Source organism: Topomyia yanbarensis, chromosome 2 (genome assembly GCF_030247195.1).
Source record: "Topomyia yanbarensis strain Yona2022 chromosome 2, ASM3024719v1, whole genome shotgun sequence".
In the NCBI taxonomy this organism is placed as follows: Eukaryota; Metazoa; Arthropoda; class Insecta; order Diptera; family Culicidae; genus Topomyia; species Topomyia yanbarensis.
In genome coordinates, this window is record NC_080671.1 from 394,011,053 (window position 1) to 394,023,544 (window position 12,492).

At 38.7% G+C, this 12,492-nt stretch overlaps 1 protein-coding gene across 1 annotated transcript in view; it reads left to right on the forward strand.

The window, feature by feature from the left end:
- The window catches only part of LOC131684830 (titin-like), a 650,991-nt gene that overhangs the window by 240,552 nt on the left and 397,947 nt on the right, over window positions 1-12,492 (forward strand). The gene's annotated exons all lie outside the window — the stretch shown is intronic.

Below are 12,492 nucleotides of genomic sequence, written 5' to 3' on the forward strand. Positions count from 1 at the left end.
ACTAGCGTCACTATCAAATTAGTGGCACGTATATGAAACAGGCACTTTCTGGTAGATTGTCCCCGGGCTGGGTCGTTGCATGATCCAGATTCCTTCAGGGATGATCCATAAATGACGTAGCATTTTTTGAGTGATTTTTAACACCCCCTCCCCCATCGTAGCATTTCGTCACAAACCTCTAAATACCCCCCCTGGTAATTACGTAGCTTGACGGTAACTCTGCCCCCCTTTTCCCCGTACATTTTTTAAAAAGTCTATTCTATTCCCCTTTAAAAAGCTACGTAGCATGACATGACCCCCTACCCCCCTGTCGTCACACATCATCACAAAATACAAAACTCCCCCCTCCCCCATATAATGCTACGTCATTTATGGATGATCCCTCATAGAAATACATGAACTTTCACGATCTTAAGGAATTGATCTTAAAAATAGTGCGTGTTCTGTTCAAGCCATTAGCGGATTTGTAGAAGTTTGATGACGTTCCGAGAAATCCATTGGCGATGTCAAATCATCTCTACTGGCGCTCATACCGTACTAAATAATGATGTAACATCAAGAAAGCATTAGAGAATCTTGATTGACACCCTTCGACATAAGTTAGACCGTACCAACCAGTAACGCGGGTGACGTCGTGTAGACTGTCGAATACGAATTGCCATAGCTTAATTGAATACATGCAGTAAATTATACAAAACTATTCTGGCAGGAATTGTTCTCGATCAAAAATTAGAAGTTTTGGTTAAGTATGGGCAAGGTTGTTTGAATCTGTCATCATTACGCCTTTTGCTCCTCATGCGTTAGCCGCTGATTTATTCTACTTTCCGGTTAACATATCGACGATTTATAAGTTTCTCAGAACACTACAAATTTGACGTTCAATAATAGCAAATATAAACGCGAATTCCTCTCGCCAGTAATTCGTTTTGCCATTGGCAAATATAACTGGACGCGCGTAGGGTGCTACTTCATGTTCGAATGATTCTTTGACTCTTAGATGAGCCTAAAATGTAAAATTCTCAGAATCCATGTTTGATCCTCCATATTAACAAATCCGGCTCAGATCGAATTTCTCAAATTATGAATTTTCTGGTTCGGGTCGGGCTAGGGTTTTACAAAATTTTCATTCTCGCGTTCGGGTCGGTTTCGGGTTTTTCAAATTTTATAATGTCGGGCTCGGGTCGGGTTTGGGTTTTTCAATTTTCAAGCTCTCGGGTTCGGGTCAGGTACGGGTTCGAAAAAATAGAAAGCCAACCATCTCTAATACATTGGCACCGATAACAAACTCATATATTTCAACCTCGCCAGTTATACACTGCAAGTCCATCGCACAGTATTGCTGTGTAGTGGAGATTTTTTTCACCCCTGACACTGACAGAAAGTTGGCAGAAGGTGTGCGCAGCGAAATTGGTTCCGTCGGAATCCTGCCGGCACTCCAGTGCGCGTTTTACTTCGGTTCGGAACGAATGTACGTCTACTATAGATAACAAATATAATGTATCTGCGCCAATTGGTCCGTACAATTCAACCAAGCAAGCTGCTAGGACTGCCCCTTTGTTATCCAGGGTATAAAAACGGCACATAAGAAAAAAAAATCGTCAGTTTGCGCTGTGACCTCGTAGTAGCTACTACGATTTGTGTCAGCTCGAACTCCTCGGTCAGAATATATTGAATGACTGCCACCAGGTATCATACCATCCTATGATGCACAGGCTTGCCAGTTTAATGCATATAATCATCAGCACACATCACAGAAATGCACTTTTCTTAGGAGTTTAATGAACGGAGTTTAAGTGCGTGCGAAGGCTTAGGTGCGGGAGACCCCACTTAGCATAGATTAACGTTGGTTGTTGTGTTGTGTGTTGTTGGCTTTTTGGATACTGTTATAAGTTTCGGCTGATGATTTGAAACTCAAGGCAAACTGGGACAACTTTTTACACATCATCGTATATGTTGCTTTATACACAATTTTAAAACGATCCGTAGAACCAGATTCATTGTATAACTGCTACATGTATGACGGGATTTGTACATCTACATGTTCATCCACAATGATTCCATATCCTATGCTAAATGACTCATTGTTAATTTTACGAATTTTGTTTGCAAATTTTGCAGAGCAACTAGTGAAATTCTCTATTAAAAGTAATGTCTTGGTACCGTTATCGGTTATTATCATACTTGGCAATTGCAGGGTTATTTCGAAATCTTCCCACTAAGAAACCTTCTTAGTGAAGGTTTGAACACACACTTAAAAATATTTACATCTCGCAAGATGCACATAAAAGGAGCGTAACAATTCACTTGAATTTGCATTCAAGAACATGTAAGAATGCGCTTTGGTCACAATTCTCCATCCCCATTCAACCGAGTTCTACATCAAACGAGGGATTCCATGAGAAACCGGCAGGTCGCAAAAATATGACCATCGTCGATTCGAACGAAACTTTACATTTGTGTTCGGTTTTTGAATCTCCATGGTTTTCTCTGGCAATTGCAATATTCTAATACAAGGGCAATTTTTCAAAAGGGCGTAAATGTTTCTACGTGCAATAATTTCAAAAAAAATTATTCGAATACACTACTTTATACAACAAAACTATCTGAGAATGAGTTACAGGGAATGAATACTTCTGCACGAAAAAAAATACACTGAAAAAATGTTGTGTCATTTTTCACAAAAACAAAAATTTATGATAAAAATTCAAATTGTAAAAAAACCCATTTTTTCTATTTTTTTATATTTTCTCAACAAAAATCTAAGAAGAAAAGAAATATTTTGAATGTAATTTCATGATGGAGAAATTGTCACCAAAAAAGTTTCTCTACCAACTTTATACATGTTCTTAAATTTCATACTAATTGACATACAAAAGTCTAATTTTATTACAGAATATAATTCTGAGTATCATTTTAAATCAAAACGCATTTAACAAATATTTTCCAAAATGCGGTAGTTTTCAAGATATTTGCAATTTTGCTCCAACAAAAACAATTAATTCATGTAATTATTTCCTTTTTAAAAGTTTTTCGCGTTACCCCATCATAAATTGTCAAAAATCTCATGTTTATCGTTTTACAGACATAAAAGCAGCTTTTTCAGTGTATTTGGATCACGGAGAAGCTTCAAATAAAAAGTTTTCCTAGCAACAACTTTTGACAAATTTTCATAATTCATACTATTTGCAGTCAAAAGTAGAATTTTATTTTTCAATTTGATTTTAAACGCCATTTTAAATCAAAATTCTTGGACCACATTACTATCCACTACTATCCACTTGAAAATAACCGAGTTGGTAATTACCCACTTGAAACTTTGGAACAAACCTAACATTTGTATTTTGCCACGCATGTGTCCACGGATGCACGCTGGGGTGCCAACCTTCCAGATTTATCAGGATTCTTCCAGATTTTTAAGCATCGTCCAGACATACAGATTTATGTTTGTCTGATACAGATTTCAGAAAATTTGTCCAGATTTATCCAGACAATAGGGATCTTTAATTTGGAAAAATTGTGTCAGTTTTTCATATGTATTGATAGCGGGTGTCCTTACGAGTACACTCATATCATTCTTAAACCTTAATTATTCTTTTATGATTTTTAAATTTAAAAAAAACCAAATTAAATTCAACCAGCAAACTGACAGTTGTCCTGCTAAATGACGTATCTGCAAATATCTCGTTCGCCTCATTGTTAACCGGGACAGCACCCCACACAGCATGATCTGGTACTTTTTCAATCCGCTAGCAGTCTGCCATCCCAAGTTTTAACTGCAAACTATGGTAGATCTGATAAGGCAACCTATAGTGTCGTGCAAGTCGCATGGGTTTGGATGTGTTATTGTCCTAAAAGGAAACAAACTAAAAAATGTTTTTTTCAATAGCTTCGGGCCAAAAAAGTTAAAAAGGACTGAGATATTAACTCACGGTGCTAATCTGCATCAGAATATGCCGTAACCCGCACACTCCTAAAGATCCCTATTTGACAAATTATAAAATGAGATACAAGAATGCATCGTTGATTTTAAAACCACATTTTCGAGAAACGATTATGAAAACAAAACTTTTTAGAATAACTGGAAACACAAAATAGCGATTTTTTTCGCTGAAGGCGAATAAATTTTGTTGAGTTTTCATGCTAAAGATGCTGAAAGCTCACAGCCTTAAATTCAATCCTCAAGCTTTTTCAATAAATTTATCCTATCCAGACAAGTCCAGGCTTTTTCGAAAATTATTGCAGACTTCTTGGAAAAACACTTGGCATCCCTGGATGCTCGTTTGAAATTTTCGAGATATGACCAAGATCCCATTCGTACAAACGATCACAAATGTCAATGTAATGCAAGCGTATTTAGGGGAAGATGGGGTAAAATGCACCCCTAAGGAAATATAATCATAAGTTAGCTCTAGACCATTTTACTCTGAAATTACAATCGCTTTGCAAAATATTCAGAAACATGAAAAATATTCAATGTTTCAAAATTATTATAAATCGCTCTTTGGAAAATAGGCGGGGCAAAACACCTGTGGCCGGGGGTAAAATGGACCACAACAATGGGGCATAATGCATCACAACAAATAGCTAATTTTAATGCAACCATGCAGAAGATAGTAAAAATTGCAGCATTCGAATTAACAGCCTAAGTGTATTCTACTTCATTTCGGTTATGTCTCTGACATTGCCTACCCCATCTTTTTTACGCTGAAACCCTTACCCCACCCTCTTTAATGATCGTGAAGGCGAATGTTAACGTGTTTGATCACGTGGGTGTTTGTATGTCGCATAATTAGGGCAGGGTCGATAATAATATGTTCTTTCTGGGACGTCATCATATTCCAGGAATAGCATAAGGGATAGTGCATCGGGCCGGAGTCTCGAAGGTTGCGGGTTCGAATCTCGCCTCTGTGGAAATTTTTTTCACAGCAATCCGCTTCATTCACCGAATCCATCAGTTTTCTCCATTGGATGCCACCAAAAAGGCCTTAAATAAGGTATTGGCCTTTTCGCCAAAATCTAAATAAATGAACTATTAGTTTTTTGTAAAAGTGTTAGTTTTTTGTAAAAGTTTGTCTGATCCAGATTTCAGAAAATTTGTCCAGATTTATCCAGACAATTTGACAAATTATAAAATGAGATACAAGAATGCATCGTTAATTTTTAAACCACATTTCGAGTAACGATTATGAAAACAAAACTTTTTAGAATAACTGGAAACACAAAATAGGCGAATAAATTTTGTTGAGTTTTCATGCTAAAGATGCTGAAAGCTCACAGCCTTAAATTCAATCCTCAAGCTTATTCAATATATTTATCCTATCCAGACGAGTCCAGGCTTTTTCGAAAATTATTACAGACTTCTTGGAAAAACACTTGGCATCTCTGGATGCTCGTTTGAAATTTTCGAGATATGACCAAGATTCCATTCGCACAAACGATCACAAATGTCAATGTAATGCAAGCGTATTTAGAGGAAGATGGGGTAAAATGCACCCCTAAGGAAATATAATCATAAGTTAGCTCTAGGCCATTTTACTCTGAAATTACAATCGCTTTGCAATATATTCAGAAACATGAAAAATATTCAATTTTTTCAAAATTATCATAAATCGCTCTTTGGAAAATAGGCGGGGCAAAACACCCGTGCGAGGGTAAAATGGACCACAACAATGGGGTATACTGCATCACAAAAAATAGCTGATTTTAATGCATCCATGCAGAAGAGAGTAAAAATTGCAGCATTCGAATTAACAGCCTAAGTGTAGTCTACTTAATTTCGGTTATGTCTCTGACATTGCCTACCCCATCTTTTTTTACGTTTAAACCCTTACCCCACCCTCTTTAATGATCGTGAAGGCGAATGTTAACGTGTTTGATCACGTGGGTGTTTGTATGTCGCATAATTAGGGCAGGGTCGATAATAATATGTTCTTTCTGGGACGTCATCATATTCCAGGAATAGCATAAGAGATAGTGCATCGGGCCGGAGTCTCGAAGGTTGCGGGTTCGAATCTCGCCTCTGTGGGATTCTTTTTTTCACAGCAATCCGCTTCATTTACCGAATCCATCAGTTTTCTCCATTGGATGCCACCAAAAAAAGCCTTAAATAATGCATTGGCACTTACGCCAAAATCTAAATAAATGAGCTATTAGTTTTTTGTGAAAGTTTGAATTTGTCACAGGCAACGAGATAAAACGAGGAAAAATATAAAAAAGTCCCTAATTATTCATACAGTTTAAGAACCATTCATAAATCACGTAGAACGAAATTTGAGGGTTCGTTGATTGAATGCTTTAGAATATCGCGGGAAGGCCACAGGCTTTGAACGTTTAATAAATTTGTTTTCGTCGAAAACTTAAATTTGTTTTCAATTTAAACAAAAACTCACTTACAGTTTTTCCTTAAACTCATAATTCGCAGTCCATGACCTCAAAAAAGGGCCACAAAAAGTATCAGCGTTTCGTTTGTATACCGTCATCATTATTATTTTTCTGAGCTCTAGTATTAACGGACACATTTTCTTTCATTTTTCTGATAGTATGATGTGCCGAAATCCACAATTTTTCCCATTGAATCACTCATTCTTTGACTTCAAGTTGGTGAAAACTTTTTCACAATTTCAACACATGATCAAAAATTCTCAGATTTAATCATTATTCTCTCTCTCTCTCTCACTCTTTTCAGGTAAGTGTTAGGCCACCCTATAAAATCCGAAACCTACTGATTGTCAGATAGCTCCGGGTGAAACAGCATCAAGTGAACGAGAACCAAACAATTGTAGCGCACCTCACCTAGTCGTCTTCCAGTCCTTACTCAACGAAAAATTGAACAATAAAATTATGGTATGCCGAAATGATGTGCCAAATATTCCATCGAAACAGCAAAGCAAATCTTTTTGACCTCGACACTGACCGTCCCCCGGCAGCGTAGCCTCCGGCTTGCACGATTCATCAGAAGGGGACCATTCATAAACCATGTACACCGAAATTTGAGATTATTTGAACCACCCTCTCCCCCTAGTGGACTTAAATAGACTATTACGAAAGATCTTTATTAATATTTGATTTAAGAATATTAGAGATATATGCACGAGAAAATGATAAAATTTAACATGAATGACAAAATGTCGTAGAAACCCAAACTTCTCGTATTCTGAGAAAGGGCGCAAAAGTTCTGTTCGATTTATGAAACTTTTTTACATTAGAAAGCCGGCAAAATATGTAGGATTTCCAGTATAGATCAGAGTAGCTATAAGGAATGACGGATTTTTGGGACAAAATGCCCCAAAAGCCCAACTTCCTCAAGAAATACAGTGAAAACCCTTTTTTATCAGCCCCCAATTTTGTGAGCTTTTCGACCCAATTCCGTCAGCCAGTCAGACTTATGAGGCTATGTCTACAGAATAAGGTTGAATATTTTAACAGCTTCGGTTTATTAAAGAAAATAAATGAATATGTGTCGTCCTTGGCCCCATTTTGGCAACCAAAAATACACCAAAAGGGCTGATAAAAAAGGGTCTTCGATGTAGAAACATTACCATTGAAATGCTAAGAATTTTTCCTTTTGAAAAAAGGTATAAACTGTAGTTTTTCGAGTACCACTACAAAAGCTAAAACATTTAATGTATTTTTTCCGCATATTTTCCCATAGCGGCAATATTAAAAACTTCAGGCGAAGTGGGCGGGGGTCGAAAATTGTTCAAATGATGCGGAATTTGGCATCTGAGTTTATTTTTGGAATTTGTCACAATATGAAAGGGGGGGGGGCTTTGAGATTTCATCGAAAACGCTTTATAAATCAATAACCTTTAGTCTCACAAGTTCATGTTCTTCAACAAAATTCGTCATAACGAGCTTTTCTAAAACTTTGTTGAGGACGCCAACTTTCCGTGTCCCACTCTAATGTGCATCTGGTTCTGAATGAAGGCTGATTCTTGAGCAGATTTGCATTTGAAGGGCAAATAAGATGGTATAGGTTGGTGTAGCTTAGGGTGGTATTTATTTTCGCGAAGTTGAAATTTTGTCCATCGCAAATTAATCAAGGTATCAAAAAAATGTGGGCAAAATTGAAGCGGAATTGGACCGTTTAAACATGTACCCCAAAGCGATTGAAGTTTAATATGAGAATTTTTTTTATTTTTACATTAGATTTATATGAATATTCTAATTTTTTTCAAAATGATCGAAAAAATTTGAAACTTGGTAGAGTTTGAGCATACTATTACAGGTTTTAGACGTAAAGTTTAGTTGATTTACTAAAATGCTCAGATTTCGGGATGGACAAAATTCCAAAATGGCAAAAATAACTACCACCCTAGTGCAGATGCATTCTATCCACACGAACCGCATTGAGAATTCAGGGGAAAAGTTTCTCCAGGTGTCATTTGTCATTTTTAATGTACTCGGAGCTGGTGCGCGGTGCCAAATCGTGTAAGCGAATTTCCGTAATATCATTACCAATATAAACGGGGATCTTGGTTTTAATGTTGTCGTATTGCATGTTATTCACCATACAAATGAATTCTGCATCGGATAGCATATTGAACGTTACTAGGACCACATTTTTTGTATGATGTAGTTGGAGGTGCGTCACTAACGTAAGATGACCTTTAACAAATATTCCATCTTACGCGCTGTGGGTCTTCTTCGAGCTTGCGCAAAGTCTATCACGACAGTATTTCTCCATTGTTTTTTTGCTTCACTCCTGTAGCTCACCGTTGGGCAACGAGACTTTTCTGTTACTGGCGTGTGGAAGTAACGAAGTGACGCGGGTAAAATTTGTACCTTTTGCTTTGCTGTGAATAGGCGGTGTGTTTTAGCTTCTGGTCTGTGCGAGGTCATGGGCTAGACTGAGATCCGGAATTATTTTCAATTTTCGAGGTTAGATGTTTTAGATACTCAAAATGTTCACCTAGATAATAGATTTATCAGTGTAATCGATTATGGAAACCTGCACTCTTTAATCCCGTGAATTTCGTCCACTATTGTGTTTTCTGTTCAGACTTGGATCTGGATAACATGTATTTCATGTTAGTTGAAACTAAAACCGGAAAGACAAACATTTTTAGTAATGTAGTAAACTTACCTTTTGCACATTTTTCAGAGGTGTAAAACATGTTTTCTTCATAAAAAAATATTTTGTGTTAGAAAAAATAACGTTTGATATACTTTAAATTGATTGAATTTATTATATTGTAAAATTCACTTTTCGATGCGTTTTTAGGAAATGCTCGAATCCTTATTTATACATTTCTTTTAGACAGAAAAGTATGACAAATATAGTTTGTATGTCTTGTCTTCTATTAAAATTCCCGCTAAACTTACGTTCTAGACCACTGTACAGTGGCTTCTCATACAGCAAGCCATTAATGCGACTTCCGGAAGGTTTCGGGATAACTTTTGTCAATACAAACATTTCGAATACACTACAGCACAACTTGTCAGATAATTCAAACCATCAACATTATACCTATCGTCCCAGTCCCAAATCACTTCCTAAAGTCAGAACCAGTCCGTGCCGAGAGCAAAACCCAATAACCCAACACGTCAAATCCTCACCACAGATACAAATTATTTCCCAACAACATACGTTCGAGTGCGTCCCGCTTTGGTGTTATGACATTATAATCTATTGACAATACGGATTTATAACCACTATGACGCACAAAGCTTCCGACGCGCTTCCCGTCCTAGTGCTTCGGTTCTGCGGAATCTAAATAATATCATTATTAATGCGCTATTATCACCATATACAAAGCACACTGTTGTTGTGGCCGAACCACTTCAATCCAATTCTGATAGCTTGATGCTGTATCAAAACAACATCCGGCAAACCAACATACGCCTGGACGGTAGTAAATGGTTGGGCCATCAGCTTTTCCATAGTTTCAGAGTGAACAGTTTAATCCTTCTCGTAGCATCGCCGTCGCCGCCGCCGGCTACATCTTCCTCTCTCGCTCGAGCCGGAACACATTGAACGGAACAAATTTCTGACTATCCCAGTGGCAGGTAGCACCGGCATATCTAAATATGTACTCACTCCTACTAAAACATTAGCAATGGAACACTGTTGCTTTTGAATCAAATATTTAGTTCCTCGCACTCACCCCTTTCTCGCTGGTTGGTTGGTTGGTTGGTAGTGCGAAGTGAAACCACTAAAGCAATATTATATGAACGAACATAATTGAAATGTACGTTAAGCGGCATACCTACCGGTAGAAGAGCGGTGGCAGTCCCTTTCAAAGAACAGAAGACAGATCTGTGCTCAAGTGCTAGAAATCTGTCACCCTTGCGCGTTCCATTTGGGAACTTCTCGATCAATATTTGAACAGCACTTTGTCATCCTCATTGCTATCCTCGGGGGACGGTGTATGAAGACGATCCCATCGGCTATGCCCAATTGATTTCAGGACAGGAGAATTGTCGTGCTAATACCTATATGTACCTATTGCTTTGACTTTTTCATATGTATACTTAGTTTCGTTTCCAATCAGAAGATAATATCAGCTCTATTGTGACTGGAGAAAATTAGCTCAATGTTGTATCAGTGTCAGGCTTTAGACGAAGATACAGAATAATCACGAGACGAGTTCACACGGGGTTTTTGCTCAATTCGATTAAGTTCATTACGATTCAAGCATGGCTTCAAAGTTAACCTAAATTTCGAAAAAGATTATTTTTTATTAACTCCTCAGAAGCGCTACAAGCTTCCCGAAAGCGTCACAAGTTTCCGGAAGTGGTTCAAGCTTCCCGGAAGCGGTCCAAGCTTCCCGGAAGCGGTTCAAGATTACTGAAACCGGTTCAAGCTGCGCAGCTTCCCGGAACGGTTCGAACTTCCCGGAATAGGCTTCCAGGAAGCGTTTTAAGCGTTTTGGAAGCGGCACAAACTTTCTGAAGCGGTACAAGCTTCTTCAAAGCGGTTCAAGCTTTCCGGAAGCGGTTCGATCTTCTTGAAAGCGGTTCGTGCTTTCCGGAAATGGTTCAAGCGTTAAAAGCTTTCCAGAACCGGCACAAATTTCCTGTAACCGGTTCGCGCCACCCGAGAGCAGTCCAAGCCTCCCGGAAGCGCTCCAAGCTTCCCGGAAGCGCCACAAGCTTTCCGGATGCACTACAAACTTCTCAGAAGTGTCACAAGCTTCCACGAAGCCGCTCGAGCCACACGGAAGCGTTACAAGCTTCCCGGAAGAGTTATAAACCTCCCAAAAACATTACTAGCTTCCAACAAGCGTTACAAGCTTCCAGAAAGCGTTGTTAACATCCCAAAAGCGCTACCGGCCTTCAGGAAGCGTTACTAGCCGCCCGAAAGCGCAGCTAACGTTTTGGAAGTCTGAATAGCTTTCCGGAAGTGTTACAGGTATCCCCGAAGCGTCACAAACTTACCAGAAGCGTTATTAGCTTTCCGGAAACGTTGCAAGCTTCTCGGAAGCGTTACAAGTTTCCAGGAAACGTTGCAAGCTTTTAAGTTTTGCTTTTTTGTGTTTCGAATTCATCTCGTCAGTAACTAGCACCATCTCCCGAGCAAAGTCGAACATCAAAATTACAACAAGTAGAAATCATATTTTGATAATAGCATCAAATTGAAATCTTATTTTGCTATCAGTTTTAGATTTTTTAAATATGATATCAAATTTTGATCCCCTTTTGCTATCCTTGTTTATTAGAAGAATTTTCTATGTTTATATTTCTTTGATGAAACATCAAATTGAATACATAGTTTGTTATCAATTTTTTTTTCAACATCTCAATGAGCTTTCAATTTACTCTCACTAATAGCAGAATTAGTTTTCTGTTTGATGTCATAGGACAATTTTGTTGCTCTCCATTTTGATCTTTTAACCGTTAAAACGACCAAAACGACAACAACCTGAGTAATCATTTACCGAACATCACAACATCAAGTTTAGTTTTCAATTTGTTGTCAGACTTTGCTCGGGCTGGGTGTTTAGTTAGACGATGTATCTAAACTAGTACCCAAATTAGCACTAGTTAGACACAAAAAATTCCAAACAGTTCACACGACATATGTGAACGCTTAAAGCCACATGTCCCGAGTGATGTCCCGGGAAGCAAATATAGTTATGGTTTGCTGACGCGAAAGCGAAGACGAACTCTTGTCTTTTGGTTCAAGAAACCAAACGCCTGCAATAAAATTGGACTAAACTTGAACCGCCTCACGCTCCCCGAAAGCGGTTCAAGCTTCCCGGAAGCGGTTCAGGCTTCCCGGAAGCGGTTCAAGCTTCCCGGAAGCGGCTCAAGCATCCCGGAAGCGGCTCAAGCTTCCCGGAAGCGGTTCAAGCTTCCCGGAAGCGGTTCAAGCTTCCCGGAAGTGGTTCAAGCTTCCCGGAAACGGTTCAAGCTTCCCGGAAGCGGTTCAAGCTTCCCGGAAGCGGTTCAAGCTTCCCGGAAGCGGTTCAAGCTTCCCGGAAGCGGTTCAAGCTTCCCGGAAGCGGTTCAAGCTTCCCGGAAGCGGTTCAAGCTTCCCGGAAGCGGTTC